This window comes from Parambassis ranga, chromosome 7, assembly GCF_900634625.1.
Source record: "Parambassis ranga chromosome 7, fParRan2.1, whole genome shotgun sequence".
Classification (NCBI taxonomy): domain Eukaryota; kingdom Metazoa; phylum Chordata; class Actinopteri; family Ambassidae; genus Parambassis; species Parambassis ranga.
In genome coordinates this window covers 15,147,546-15,164,614 of record NC_041028.1, presented here as the reverse complement: position 1 = coordinate 15,164,614, position 17,069 = coordinate 15,147,546, and positions in this window count along the sequence as shown.

The following is a 17,069-nucleotide window of genomic DNA, read 5'->3' as shown; positions in this document are numbered from 1 at the left end:
CCCTCCTTCCCCCTCACTTTCTTAAAAGCTGCCTTTCTAAACCTCCAAAGTCCTCCCCTCACTCTCCAAATTTCTCATCTTTCATCTCTGATTCTGCCGCAGCCTCCTGTCGTCCCTGAAAAAAGCTTTCTATCTTTGAATATCACCCATCTTGAGTCTTTGTCTCATATCCACCTTTTTTTTGTTTTACTCTCCAGCTACAGCTCATCTGCTTCGTCTCTTCTTAAGGCGATCGAAGGTGACACTGGCAATGCAAAAACAGTGAGCTGGCACAGGGAGTCACAGCAGGACACAGGCCCAACAAAACACAGGAGCGTAAACAGGGACTATTTTTAGGATGCGGTCGCTTGTCCCCGAGAAGCCAGAAGCTCTGTGGTTCTGTCTGGTATCTATCTATCTATGCTCTTTAACAGAGGCTGCCTTCCTCCCTTATCCCACAACCTCTGTCACTCTAACACGTTTCCATCTGAAATAACCTTGTAGCAAATCATGTCAGTGCGCTTTAGAAGTGTTGTGTTTGGATACATGCATCCATCACCTTGTAAGTAGGACCATTAATCTGGCTGTCATTTGCATCTCAAACTTTAAAAACCAGGGTATCCACCCTCTAAAATGTGTTGTGTGTGTGGGTTCAGTGTAAAATGCATGAGAAGTATACATACATGCGTGAACATGCTATAATTATGATGGCCCATCACACACTTATTCCCAATTGGGGAAATTGGTTGAACAGGAAACAAATCTCCCGACTTGTTAATTCTGCGTGGCGTGTTCACCTCAGCTGAATAAAAACTCAGTTATTTCTGCTTTTATGGGGAGTTATTCAGCGCGTAACTATTCTACGCCAGCGGCTATGAACTTCACAATGTGTGAAGTGAAGGGGAGGAAGAAGGAGTGACACACAACACTGCCCCCACTCTCTGTGTCTCCTCCTATAAGCTTCACCTCCTGGACAAGTCCACTGCTGAGTTCGACCCTGCCACACTTCATCCTCCAGAGAAGCCAATAGAATGACCGGCTGAAGGTACAATACATCATCATTACTCTGACCTCAATCTATGATGTTTCTTTATCTCTTCTTTATCACATGAGCTTTGGATGAATGTTTTATGCTCATAAAAAAAAAAACTGAAAAGAGTCATGTGACTCTTTGTCTCCCAGAAAACAGAGACCAGGCTCAGAGGGTGTGTGTGTCTTATGCGACTGGTTATATGTGACTGAATAAAAACATCTGCATTAAAAAAATAGCTTTGAATCCACCTCACATTAGGCCCACGAAGTTTCAGTGAGCTGGAGTTTGTTCTGGATGGATACCTTCCTGGATGTTGGTGGCTGGCACCTTTCAGATTAAGGGATCATCCTTCAAGCCATGCTTGATGGATGCCAAGTAACTAATCATGCTGTTAAAAAGGGTCACCCTAACTTTGTGTTCACGTCCTCATTGATCTCCCTAGGTGATAACATCTGGAGCCTGAGGTACCTGTCCGTCGAAGGACACATACGCAGACTGATTGAGCCACCACCTCACAAGGTTATCCCATTTGGACCCAAGACGCCTTCAAATGAGACCAACATCCTTCTCTTTCCTGGTCATGAAGGATGTATCAGGTGGATCATTTGTGGACCATGGCCCACTGGCAACAACTAGGGCAGATTCCACAAACTAAACTTCAACAGCAGAAGAGTAAACTTTTGAAAATATGAACTGCAGATTATTAGGCAACAGGGGCCTTGCATCACTATAAACAGGAAGCCATCCACAGAGTGGATGGTCCAATTTAACATCCATTCATGGGGCTGCACCTGCAGTCTGCAAAGCACAGAGCTCTGTAGACCGTGTTCTTCAAAGAGGATGCAGCCCCTTAACTGGAACACTCCTTATGACCGCATTGACAGTGTGAAGTCCACCATCTGTGTGGCACAGCATCCCTTCTACCCACTGCCACTGTACAGGAAAGAACAATTCAGTGGCATCTGTGTGGCTCAATATCACAAGGAGTAAGTGAGGTGATATGTTTTCTTTCTTTTTGCATCAACTGTTCCTTTAACAAGCGACTCGGCTCAGCCATATGAAGCTCTGGGTCTGGAGGCGCTGATGTCAAGCTGTTCAGCCGCAGCAGAAATGAACACATACTGTAGATGGAGACGCTTTCTGACACATTTTCTCTAAACTCCTCCCGAGGCCGACCCCGGCCTGTGTAAGCTGCTTTCATGTGTAGCTGTTTATTGGCTGCTGTAAAGAAAATATCTTTTATTGTTGGTATTAGGAGATTTTTTTCTTTACTGACAACAAATTCACCACAATGGCACTACACTGCATGCAGCCTCAGTGACGGTAAATTCTTCTGCTAACCTCTTTTCACCATTACCAAGTACAGTGCACACACACACATATACACTCTGTCTCCTCCGCCCCCTTTACGCTGCCCTGACAGCTTTGTCACAAAGATGAATTCATCGTCAGCACTGCAGCCAAAACAAGTAATTTGATTGCCCCAACCACAAATTAAGTTAGTGTGATTCAATTTTCGATTTGGGCTTCTCCTGCAGCCATACATCAAGGGAGACATATTTCATTACACAGCAAAACCGCAGGCAGGCAGGCAGGCAGGCTGTGGTGGCCCGGTCCCTCCATAGGAAGACATCATGGGAGCATTATGGCATTTACTCGATATACTGCAGGTCCAGTCAGGCTGACGGTGGCATTTGGTGCCATTGGTGGGCTTGTTATCCACAGGCCAGCACAGACAGACACACACTGAACAGCCAACATATTTAGGCTGTTTAGACAGCTGCAAGCCAAGCTGTGACAAGGAGCTGGCAGCTCGGGCTGCACCAGAGATCACATGCAACTGCTACAGAGTTTCACTAGAAGACAGCTGACATCAGGTACCAATGCTAACAAATGAAATGACCTAGCTGAACAGAGACCCATGCTTTAAAAATTCTTCTCATCTCTTGCCATCATTACCTTACACAATCACACCATCTCCCTCCTCTCCTCTCTCCTACCGGGCTCTTGTCTACTAAATAGGCTTGAAGACGGAGCGCTCAGTCTGTGACAACTACCACCACCTCCTTCTGCTCCCTTTTTCTGCCCACCCCTACCTAACAATGGAGCCAAGAGCTTTCTAATTAAACTGCAGGCTGTTCTTCTGGGTAACCAGAGTTTGAAAGCTGTGAAGTGAATATGCAGCACTTGGCCATTAATTCAAATGAATCTCACTGATGTGGTGCTGAAAAGTGCCCCCAGTTTAGCTTTGCTTAAACGTTATCGACAGCGGACTTTGTCCTGCTGCAGATTGTTGTTGTACTTTACAAATTACCTTGCTGTTATATTTATGAGGTACAAGAGAGAAATATGTTTGAAGTAATGGGCCGTGATCAAACGCTCAGACAAATTAGAAGTGAAAGCATCTGAGAATTGCTGTATTGTCCAATACAGATACTCACTCAGTGAGCTCTGGCGAGTGCTAGAGAAACTTACTTGGCACATATCTTTGGCCTAACACTCTGCCGCCTCTTTTAATTTAATTTCCACCTTGCAGCTGTGATAAGAAAAAAAAACAGGGATTGATTTGTGTTTTTCTGCTGCGTTGCTGCAGTGTCAATGTGACCTAAGACATCAAAAGAAAACTCAAGATTTGCTTTGTCTTTTACACTAAACAGCTGAATCCATCACAACAGATGAAGACAAAATTTGAGGTTGAGCTGAGGACTGGAAAGCATCCAGGTTCTTGACCCCTTAGATTGAATCTTAGCTTTTTGCTGATGATGGAGTTCTTTTGGCTTCATCAAGTTGTGACCTGGTCAGCATCGTAATCTCTGCAGATGCAGTTTAGTGGGGATCTCCTTCATGAGACCATGCAGTCATCAATGTGAAAATGGAACAGAACCTGAAGGCAGATTTTTCATTTGGTGGTGACTATAAATCTTTGGGTGATGTAGACGCCGGTTCCAGGCTTCCTGGTGTCTTACAGGCATGTGCTTGTTCCACAGATGAAGTGAATAACATTGATTATATGACATTTATTAGCATGTAAGTAATCAGCTGTGTGAGAAAAGGGCAGGTGACTTGTTTTGACAGGGCACAAAATTTTATGACCAATTGACTGAAGGTGGACTGATGAGAATATATCAAGCACCGACACAGTGTTGAGTCCCAGCTTGGCCCTTCCATTTGAAGTTTAGGGTGCCTTTTATTGGAGGCATTATGTGAATTTTCACTTGGGAAGTATAGTCACAGGAGGAACGGTCCCTTCTGACCTGCTCCTCCAACGGGGGCCTCTGGAGACCTGTGCAAGCATGCAAATATGAGCCAATGGATGATTCTGATTTAGTGCAGGTAAATGTCATCAACTAAGAGAGTTCATTAGCCAATTAAAATTATAAATGCATGTAGAGCAAATGGACTTTATCTCTTTTGGATTCTGCACCACCCTTCTGGGAAATAAGGAAGAATAAATTACCACCGTGGTCTCTGCCTTTCTCTGCCTCCTGGTCTCTCCCTCCAGGGATGCTTCCACTGATTCTGGGCCCCATGGAAATGGCTCTCTTGGGGCCGTGCAATCGTGCACATCTATATTTTATGGAAAACCCATTCCCATGTAGAACCCCTTGAAATGGGCAAAAAAAAACAATCCCTGGAGAATTTTTGTATTGATATAAAGATGTGGTGGACTGTAAATTTGTAAAAAAAAAAATCATGGCATGTGTGTGGAAGGGACTTACCACACCTTAACAGAAAATGTGTCCTTCTCTTTGTCTGCAGAGTCTATCAATTCACATTTTCCCCTTTTGCTCTCCACAATTGAAATGATCCCTCACGGCGTTGTCTTCAAGGCTGGCTGCTCAGGTATAGTGGAGATATGCTGCCTGTCATGTGATGCAGGTTTCATTTGTGCAGGACGGAGAAGTACTCCAGAGACAGACAGAGCAGAAAAGGGAGGAGGAGGAGGAGGAAGAAGAGGGAGAGGGGAGCAGTGATAGAAACGCCCACTGAGCACGGACTGTTTCTGGCAAATGAGAATGTGTTGTGCCTCCCTCTCCATCCAGATGCCAGGACTGTGGGATTCCAAATTATGGCTGTAAATTTTGCACAACCGCCTCACGCTTGATTACCCCTGATCTGAGTTTCTGCTCTTCTCTTTTTCATCGCTGCTCTCTGTGTGCCTCCTTTCATTTTGTCTGTTTTACTTTGTTTGTCTGTTTCTCTTCTTGCTGCGTTGGCTCATTTTCTCTCAGTGAATTTGAGAATTTATATCCTTATGTTTAAGCCTTTCTTAAGATGTCTTATTTATTCCTGCATACATTTGTGCACCACGCTTCCATAGATCGTCCACTTTCTGGAGTTTAATCTTGGCCTCTGATGGAGGGGGGAGGGAAGGCCACACATTTTCTCGCAGTGTCACCAGTTCCCATCCTTTTCTCAGACACTGGTGAGATCTTGTAGCTTACTTCCTCATCTGGTCCTAATGCTTTAATATTTCATGCAATTCAAGGCCTCCTTTGTAATCTGCAGCCACAGCACTTTTTCTGGACAGTATTTGAATTATGTGCCCGCTGGCCATTCTCTGATTCAGGCAGGAAGCAGTCGTTTCCATGAAAAGAAATAGGGGTCACTTGTCATAATGGTGGAACACTTCTTTGCTAAATGGATGCTAAGATTAGCTCTTCTGTAAGAGGATGAGTCATTATAATCTCTATGCAAAGTAAAGGAAGCAGCCAGTCGACATTTAAGTGGACAGCGCTGTGATTCCAGCAACAATAGAGCACCGGCTCCTGAGGGAGGTGAAAAAAACTTGAATGGCAAATGTCAGGAATTTTTCCACTGCAAATTCCAATTACATTTTTTTTTTTTGCTTTGGTAGATGCATTGACTGCTTCTGCATAAAATGTTAATGTGGCGCTGCTGAGAGCAAGACAACATGAGAGGAAGCTGCAGAGACAAGACTGCTGTTTCAGGACCGTTGAGTCACTTTGCCTCTGACTGCTTGACAAGCAAACACAAACTTCCTGCTGTGGCTGGCTGCTTGCCACACTACAGTTCAACTCCACGCCTGAAAATAAACAGTGATGTGGGCACTTCTGGAGAAAGACATTTGTTTTGAAAAAACACTCCAATTTTCACTTCATATAATATTTTCTTTTTCTCTGAAATGTTTGCCTTTTTAACATTGTTACTTTCAGAATAGTTACTCTGGAAATTCTTGTTTTGAAGTTAACAAAACACATTGAGAATTAAATTATAACTATAGATCTCTCTCCTGTCTGCCATAGATGGTGATGATCAACACAAGCATGGCTCCGAATATGACTGTGATCCACTGGGTGACATACTGTGCCCATGCAGTAGCCTCTGGGGCTCAGAAGTGAAGTGAAATGTGTGAAGTTCCCTCTGCTGGCCTTAAAAAATGAGTCAATCCCCACAGACCTCCATGTTAAAATGTCCGGAAAAATTACACATGTTTACAGCCTGGTACAGAAACAGTTTTGTCCTCCTAGGTAAGTTCCATGTTTTAGAGACAACTGCACAAGTTTAGAAAGACTACAATGTAGCCTTTATTGTGGCAGTCAAAGGGTTAAAATGGCTCCTCAGAAGCCTACTGGTGACATCACGGATGACTCTTTGTGTGACTGTAGCCTGAGCTTTAGTTGTGATGATTAAGGCTGTGACAAAGAAGTTTATATTGAATGTAACACTCCCTACTTGCAGATGTTGTGTGTGTGTGTGTGTGCTGTGAATTGGCATGGCTGTGCTGGACGAATACTATGGAACTCCAAAGGACTACTGACAGCACATCAGAATCACAATCCAAATTGTGTTTATTGCCATGTAACTGAAGAAGGTTTCACATCACTAGGAATTTGGTGCATACATAAAACACGAAACAAAACCAGTAACATATAATAATAAGAAGCATGCGTGGGGTAAAAAAATAAAATAATTCGATAAAATGATAAGATAAGAGATAATAAGATAAAACTATAATAAGGCTATATATGGACTTACATGAATTTGCAAGACCTACAAATAAACAGAACAATGTGTAAGGGTTATGTGTGAACACAAACAGGTAGCTTATATTTTACATATGACAATACTAGAGTAAAGTGGCAGAGCAGATTAATTAGACACAGAAGATTAGACACAGTAAAGCCACTGTAACTAATGTCTATAGATAAATATGTACATGCTACCACAACTGAGAGGGAAAACCTCACATTAGGAAGATCAAATCCCACCGTGACATTTCTATGGCTGCAAAGACACCCTTACAGGTACCTCATATAAGTAGTTTCAGTGGCCTTTTAAGCTGTGCTTGATTCCTCCCTCCACTGTATTTGAGCATAAGGTTAATTTTTGCAGATCAGAGATAATGAGTGCGGAGCAGCAGGGGGGATGAACAGCACAGTGCAGATATTGTGGTGTTATATTTAAGATGTGTGTGCAGGATTTAGGTGCAGCTAAAAGAGAATGTAGTATGCATGATTATTGAAAGCCTGGCAGGGTTCCGATGCAATCAACTGTGTGACTTGCAATTGAGTCATGACAGACTAATAATCCTAATATAATCCTAATAAGACCTAATAATACCATGATTGAGATCATTGATTAAGTAGGTTTGACTAAGTAGGTTTATTATTTAGAAAGGGAAATGAGAGAAGCAAGGAATGTGGATGCACAAATGGTTAACAATAGCAGCATTTGCATTTTCACACCCATCTCTCTCATCACACATAGAATAACTGCTCTTTATCTTCATGTCGTGAAGGAGCTGTGAGAGATGTGATTCAGTTATTTGCAATATACAAACTCACCATTAGATGGCACCAAATCCCGGTCACTGGTCCTTTAACATCCGACCAACTTCAACTAGAGGAGTGATTTTGGCAACTTTGAGTCCACTCAGCCAAAAAGATGACCTATGAGACTCCCTCTCCCTCTCCCCCTCTCCCTCTGTCTTTCAAAGTGCAATTTCAGGAGCACAGATTAAATTACTGCCTATCATTTCAGCAGCTCTTGCGGAGACAGATAGCTTTTAAATTGCTGTAGAAAATCAGAGAGATCATCAAAAAGCATTCCTTGTAATTCACACTTTTACTGGAGAAATGATTCAGTGAAGCCAATAAATTTTACTTGTTACATGAAGTGTGAAGGAGTGAGCGCTTACCTGCTGGCAACTCCCGCTGTGGAGGAAATATGGTCTTGTCTTTGGCTGAAGGATATTAAAAATGAATTTCTGTTTGACTGAGGTGACTTTAGCATACTGAGTGGCTATGACGAGCACTGTGACTGACATTTTCTGCTCAATACGGCCATCTTAAACGATATTTCTGCTTAATTACAGCTTGGCTCCTGAGAGCGTACGTTATTGGTGAGCTTGGAAAAGGCAGACAAATCTTATATTTTTAGAAGGAAATTCAAAGTGTGAACATTGGCTCAGTTTGGACTTGCTGCTATTTGAACCTGTCATTTTAATTCTAATATTTATCAAATAATGAAAGCCACCTGAAATAAACCAAAATGATCCTTTAATATACTTATACTGACACTCTACACTTGTTGCATACAATTCAAAAACTTCCCTTTTTTATTATAAGTCCTCTCCAGAGAGTTTCATCGCCACAGCCATAACTTCACCGCACGAGCCTCTTTCCTCGCCTGCCCTACATTCTGCAGCCATATTGTTTGCATTCCGCGGCAGTGCCCACACAGCTGGAGGATAAGCCAAGTCTCTCAGCAGATAAAGTACGGTGCCATCGGCTGCTGCTGCCGCTGCTGCTGCACCCACTTTTCATTTCCCTCTGTCTGCCGGGGTGTCAGAGGCTCCTGGCCACAGCTGGAAGATGAATGTTGCTGCACCACTCCACTTTGTCATGGTGTCCAAGAAGGCTCTAAATGGCATTGAGAGACTCTTGAGCTCTCACAAATGAGATCTCTGCAGCCCTGTGTAACCTTGTGTGTACAAAACAGACTGAATCTCTAAAGTGGTCCCATAGATTCCCCAGAGGCTGAAACTCTCCTGTGTGTGCTTTTGATTAAAATACAGGAAGTGTGGAGATGTGTTTGACTTTTAAAATGATTTCACTATCAGGAGTCAGTCTGGATTATTAAAGGGGTGCCTGTGACAGGTGCTTTGTGTTGATTTTTTTTTTAGCATGTGCGATGCCACATGTATGCCCTGTGTTAAATTGCCTTGCAGTGCTTAGACTTGAGAGACACGAATCTTTCAGCACTGCTTCCTCTCTGTTCAGTCTGGTTGTTCCTACACCAGGGGCAACAACACCTACCTGCTCTGTCTCGCTGTTCTCATGGAAACGCATCAAAGGAGCTGAAAGATAGACAGAACCGAGAGAGAGAGAGAGAGAGAGAGCGAGAGGGGGGGGGGAGGCAACCTGAGATACTTTGTTACTGTTATTGTTGCTCTCTTGATTGTCCCCGTTGCTGTTCTAGACTGCGACAGTAAACCCTGTCACACATCTCTTTCCCCTTTTCTGTTGGAGGTGAAGACCAAAGTGGAGCACAGCATGTAGGTGCTGTTAGAATCCAATGCTCCCAAGTCACCCACTCCAGCACAAACTGCTCACATTTGTCAGTTTCAGGGTATGCCCATACATATTTCAGTGGTTTGAAGGTATTTCTCCATGTTGAGTTCGCCCCTGTGATGAAAGCAGGGCTGACACATAAGAGAGCCCGGGGCCTGCGAAGTTTTGAACCAAGATTAAACCAGAGACGCCCGTAGGCCTACAGGCGGTGATTACAACATCGCCCATTAGAAGCAGCCTTGATGGAAATTCTAAGAGGCATGTCTCCATGGGGAGGAGATGGGCAGAGGATGCGTTCACGGTCGCCTTGTAGACATACGGCTGTAAATGTTCCAGCGCTGAGCGTCAGTGATAGCAGAGCATGTTGCAGCGATATTTAACGCTGACTGTCACAACATGTTCTACACAGCAAGCAGGACACCAGAACAAGGAGGAGGATGAGAGGACATGTTGCAGAATGTGAAGGAGACATACTCCTCTCCATTTGTACGAGCATTGCTGATGTCCCGGTATAATGGCGTGACTCATGTCTGTCTCCTTGTAAGTCTGGCTGACAAGTTCTAAAGCACAGAAACTCGAATATTTTAGAGAGGAGGTAAAGGTGAGAATAACCTAGAACCAAAGGTGGAAATCTTAATGCTGCAGTCTACTAGATCTGCACCTGACAGATGTTTGCATGTTTGCATTGCATCCTGTTTAGATTTAGATCCTAACTTTATGTGTTGGTTGGCTTTCTGTTTTGCTATGATGGCCCCAGATGTGGAAGAATTTGACCCTCCTGACCTCATCATCCTTGGTCAGACTTTACAAATGCTTAATGGGCTGTACAGGGAATAACACGGGCTAGCAATCATATATGGTGTCTTTGGGTCCATATACTTATGTCTATATCGGGTGTGTTGTCCTTCCCGCCTTATTTTCTTTTTGCCCTCCTTATCTTCCTTGACTTCCTCCTCCTCCACTTCTCTGCTTTTAAACTGCAAACTTTAATTATATTTACAGTTACGAGTCTGAAGCATCACCTTTCTGTGCTGGGTCATTAGGGGATGAAATGTTTCACATATAGCTGTGAGATTTCTCTCCTCTTATAGCTGATGTATCCAGTTCAGGAACAACTGATCACTTGGCAGCGTGCCGACTTCAGCCTGAGAAAGTTTTGAGCTTTCTCTCAGCACTGCTGATATGAGGATGTGAGGAGAACTATTTGATCCAGACTATAGAGGGAAGTGCTCATCAAGTAGAGGTCCTTCAGTGTCTTTGGCATTGTGTTTCTGTATAAAGAGAAAGAAGCTGCACGCCCTTGACTTGAAAGTGTTTTTATTGCTCCGCGCTGCGTTCAAGAAAAAGAACAAACACAAGCAGACAAAGGTGTTGACACGACATCAATATTCATCAGAGACCGGTCTCTCCTTTTGCTCCACAGGACTGCAATTTAAAGCTGTGTTCCTGGATAGAAAGTTTCAGTGGCAGACTGAAAAGTTGAGATTAGATGTGTGCAGCTGCACCAGACAATGTGCTATTTAGGCAGCAGAGAAATACGTTTTTCTACGACCGCTGTTATTTTTAGTCGCACCATCAGCATAAGCAGTGCTTAGTGAAATGCTGCCAAAGTTTCTAGTGGGATTGAAAGTCCCACCTAGGAGGATTTAATTAGCGCTCCGAATGAATAACATTTCACCCATTTCTCTCTCTGTCCTTGGTAATCAGTTCTGGTCCATTAATGAGAGGACGACTATCGACTGGTGGAGCGGCCTGCTGATAATTGAATGTGTAGAGGCCATTAAACATTCCTAATCAAAAACAAACACTCCAAAGCCACAGTTCCTGCAGAACAATATGCACCAGCAACAATGGAGGCATGTTTGTAGGGATCAGCATCCCTCCTCGTCCATATAGGGCTCCTTTTATTTTATTTTTTTCTGGGCTATCAGTGCTAACAGTTTAGAACTTGACAGGCCAGAAAATGGGGCTGCATTTCTCAGGGCATGCCACCATATTGAATTTCCCAAGGTGGTGTTTTTTGATTCAAAGAGCTGTGAGGGGACAGACAAGAAAACACTTTGTTACTGAAACCTTCTCGGAGGCTCCATGCCACGTGCAGACAGCTCAGTAAATCAGTGAGGTGGTGTTGGAAATCACTGCCCTTCTATTGACTCAGCACTATTGATCTGACTTCAGATATCACTACAACTCACATGAAGTTGTATGGTCAATATTACTAGTTAACAGATCTGACGTATGCATGGTTTCTGCGTGAGTCTGGGGGATGGTATGTGGAGTTGATCTTCAGTCTCATGATAAAGCGTTCACTTTACACTATATACAGTAAAAATATTACAACCTAGATTTCAAGAGTTTTATATAATCAACTTTTAATTACTCACACTTTCCTATCACATATCTTTAACTTTCATCTTCACCCTGTGCCTGGTTTATTAAACCTTTCCACAGGTGAAGCACAAACCTGTACTCTGATCTGGCTAATCAAACTTTAGTTTTTTTGCATGTATTACAACATCATAGATAAAAGCTAATGCAACTCAAATTGGTGCCATCAAAAGCATGAAATATGGCAAAATGTTTGTGCTGCCTTTATACACCTTTGCATTCAAAACATTGCACACCGCTGTATACTGCTGTTACATCTCTTTGATGGTTTTGTGTGTGTGTGTAATCATTATGTCCGATTCAGTACATGAGTATGTATAATTAATGCATTATTTTTATTCCCACATTGCTCGTGCTAATGCTAATAACACTTTAATGCATGCAAATGCTTTTACATGCAAATCTATGGAGACCTATTAGGCTTTTATGGTTTGTTGAAAAGATTATTGTCTCTGGGCATTTTGCAACAAGAAATGTAAACACCCTCGCAGACCTGCCTACGCTCAGTCATATCTATCATCAGCACCTGACACCAACCAAACAGAAATTCATGTACGTGAAAGTGCCATTGTTAATTTAACCTTGTGATTTTCTTCACGCAGACATGCATGTGACTGCAGCGGCAGATTAATTCCTCGGGATGTCAACCATAGATGATCTATAAGGAAGAAATCTCATCACTCTTCATCGTCATGAGAAGCACGTTGCATCTTCAGTAATTGCATGAGGGACATTGCTGTTACACTGGAATTTGTTTGTGTTGTTCTTTCAAGGTCCGCTGCACCTTAAAAGGACAGAAGCTCCTTTGCCTTTCTGGAGCGACTTGTCAACATGACTCTCTGTCCAGCGGAGCAGAAAAAAGGGGTCCAGCCCGTGTCCCATCTGACTGGCATGCCGCTCACATTGTCTGGATGAGGAGAGCGACAAAGGAGTCGTGCTTGTAAAAACCAAGCAGACGTCTGTGTGGAACAAGGAGAGTTATTTCAGAAGGCTGGGAGCACTGCTGCTGCTGCTGCGACCATCCGCAGGTCATAAAGCCACTGTCACACTGCTGGGTGCTGAGGCCATGAGGCATGCTTTGCAAATTTTCAGATGCTAGTCTCATGGATGATATAGATTTCAATCAGGATCCTCGATATCTTATAGTTTTAATGACTCGTAAGAAACAAGGAACTTTAGTGTATGAAATAGGACTCGATTTGAGTTTCATGTTCACAGTCATGTTATTGATAAACAGGCAGAAACACAGTGTTTAGGTCACCTGACATAATGTGAAGACACCCTGAAAGCACACAATATATAGGTGGACTGTCAGTGAATCCAAAAACATAGGGTAGGAGATTTTGAAAACTCAGTGAGAGTCAGCCAGATTTTGAAAGTAAACACACGGCCCTTTCTCTCCCAACCAGTCTGTGACTTCGGCCATCATGCACGTACCTCTCTGGTGCGCTCAGAGCAGGAAGAGAGTGACAACCAGCCAATACTCCGCGCAGGTGTGCTTCGTAGGATTGGCTGATGTTTTTAGCGTTTTATAGCTTCCACAGATGATTAATATTCTTCGTTTTAAAGCGAAACTGCCAAACTAATTGGTTGCTATCGGATTGTAAAGAGAAGTTACACTAATTTAACAAAAAGTGCATCAGAATGAAATCTCCTACCCTACCTTCAAGAAATGTCAGGTCAGGTCATACAAACTGCTTTCAAACAGTGGACCGGCTGCCAATGTTGTGTTATTTTATCCACACAGACAGCCCGGTAAAGTCACGCCACTGTCCTTTTAAGTTGGATTCTGCTGATGAATACACAGTGTATACAGTAGACAGTACACTGTTTGAATATTTTGCAGTAGAAAGGTCCATCTGAACAGATGCTCTGAGGCACCATATGCTCCTCTCGGCGTGGAAGCAGAGCAGCGAACAGCCGGTGGCTGGAAAACAAGGATTGGAGATATGAGTCCACACGGCTGTGGCCTGTCTTGGTTTGATACAGCTAACAAATCATAGTCACGCAATGCTTGCATATCCCACTGTTCATGCTCATACATTATTTTTTTGGGGGTAGGCTAATTTGCTCTTTTTCCCTCAGTGATTTAACGAATGTTGCAAATTAACTGTAACAAATTGTGCACCTGTTCCAGCTACACCATGTCAGGAGGCAGAATGAACAAAAAGTTTGCTCTAATGTGTATGGTGACTTTTGGAAAGTATACAAACGATTTAGACTGAGTTGTGGATTACACTGTGGAGTCCTTTACTTGGGCTAAACACAGTGAAAAATATCTTCATAAATTTAACCACACGTGAAAAAACTCAAAACTCATTTGCAGTGTGTTGAGCTGCTGCGGCCATCAGACCCTTTCTGGATCTCTCACACACAGCAGCAGCTCTGCCTACAGCAGCAATGTTCCTGCTTACCTATCAAATGTGCAACAATGTCATTTACTACAGCTGAAAAAATGCTGTTTGTGTGTGTGTGTGTGTGTGCTTGAGATCATTTTGTGCTACAGTGCTGTCTGCACTTTCACACACTGTACAATCAAAGCAACAATTGATTGTACACTAACATATTGCAGCAGTCCGTGCACCCCCCTCACCCCCTCACCCCATTTTTTTAAACTCTCTTATCTCTCTCTCCAAAGTGTCTCAAAGGCTCCTTGGTCTGCTGTGGGCTGGGTTGTACTTCATTTGTGCATCGCTTTGGAGAAAAGTGTGTGCCAACTGAATAAATGTAAATGTAATTAGATTACAGAAACACTCGGTCCATTGCTCCTTGTTCCAGTTAAAGATGTTTATTTCTTTCATTTCTCTCTTCAGTATACTGCTCCAGCTGGAGGTGCTGCAGCCTGAATATCTGCCTCACTTTGTTACTTTTCCTCAATGTGCACTCCAACATTTTAAAGCAAATAATAATTCCACGTGTAAAAAGCTGCAGGAATTGCTTGCATGATATCACAAAATATGCCTCTTTTGTCATGAGTTTTTATTTAAAAATGAAAAATAAAAAGCACACTCAGGCTATAAACAACACCCTTTTCTATTCAAGTAAAGCAGCAGGCTATGAGAGTGAGCCAGTACTGTGGAACCTTGGAAGCAAAGCAGCCACCATTCATTTCTTCTCGCTGCCTGTTCTTCTCTTGTGATAACTTGTCAGACGCTTTAAGTGTAACTAAACTGCATTTCAGCCCGAAATTCTCCCACAAATAAGCAGCCTGACAAAAGTGTGACTGGAGTTAATAAGCAACTCCACTGCTGCTAACCTGTTGATTGGTGGAGCTGGAAAACTGCACAGACAGCCAATCACACAAGCTAACAAGCACAAAGCTACAATCAAAGCACACAGGACACACACCAATTACTTTAGTAGAAAAGCAACAGCAGAGCTTGAACTACTGCTCCTACATCACTGCTCAGAGCCCCGAATTCAAATTTTTAATAATGAAACTTGCTTTAATTGAATTTGTGGCATAAACAAGATTTGAGAACATAATGTAATGAGCTTCTATGGGAGTCTCACTGATCTCTGAGGATTCAGCAGCAGCCCCCCCCCCCCCCCCCCCCCCCCCTGCTAACTAAACTTGTTAACAGTTTACTTTTTACATCTGAAAGGACCTTTTACTGTATGCAGAGCCATAGTTTTGACCACCTTATGAATGCAAGTTTAATACATGTACTCATGTTTTGTTTTTTTATTAGCTCAGCTTGAGTCTCCACCACCAGTTTTTTTTTAATATGCAGCTGAATGATCCCTCTATACTATTGGATCTATAGCAAAATTTTATTGTAAATAAGATGTAGAAGTTCTTGAGTTTAGTTCTTATCAATATTCCTGAATGACAGCCATTACCGCTGTGGACCAGCGGGCTACAAGTGGTGCCGTGGTTGTCACCAAATCTTCTAGTTTTAGAGGTCTCACGATCAATACACTCGGCCCCTGTGATACTGTGATATGTCTCTAGATAGCCACAGGCAGCACCCCTGTTTGCTCTCCAGAAAAAAAGGAGCCGTCACCATGATGCAGACCTTTAGCTTTTCTTTTGGCATGGAGACTCTTGACTGTTTCCATCTTCCACATTTTTTTTATTTTTCAGTTGACTCTTGATGGAAGTTGGTGGCCCCACGTCTCGACCAACTTTATAAAAAGCTTAATAAATCTCTCAGAGTTCGCCCTGTCAACTGACATGTGCTGAAACCTCTTTTGATCCAAAGTCCAAGAAGTGTCTTTGAGCTGCCACCTTGATCACTTGGAGTTGTTGTTATTAACTACTTGGACATGTTCCTGGGAGATACACAGCTCTGTGGTGATTCATTGTTGTCTTCTTTATTAATCTGTCAACATCATGTCATTGATGTTGTCAATAACCTCCTATGTGATGATCAAACTGTTCCTAGTTTCCAATCACACATTAAACTTATTAATATTAGCATAATGGAAATAATTAAGTTCACACACACACACACACACACACATATACGTATATATATATATATATACATATATATATATATATATATATATATATATATATATATATATATATACATATACATATATATATATACATATAAGTGCTTTAATTTTCGCATGTAAGCATCTAGCATGAATGTTTTTAACCTTTTCACGTTTTTGTTGAGCACAGCGCTTTCAATCTACATATAGACTATTGTAGTAAAGTGTTTAAAATGCACATGTGCCCAAATGCAATTAAAATAAGTCTGTACATTACAGGTAAACATGAAAATAAATATGATGGGTAAAAATAAACTGACAGAGTTTTTGCACCCCTGTCAGTCACAGTGATGGATTATGATTAATTACACTGCAACCCCTGCTGAGACGTCAGTCACTCAGACAGACTGAGATGTGGTTCTTAGCTGGCTGTGCTGCAGACGAGAGGAGAAAAACAAACAACACTCCTTGCACTTCTTCCATCGTTGGCCAAGTGAAGTATAAGCTGCTGCAACAGCTTTCAGTGATGCTGAAAACATCAGCAGCTCTAAAGACACGATGCCCCGAAGGTGGAAAATGGCAAAGTATCCCTTTATTACTCAACAAATGCACAGCCTTTGCGGTGTGAGGCCCAGTAATTTTTCATCTATTACAGCACTGATGTGACAGGCCTTGGCCCGAGCCAA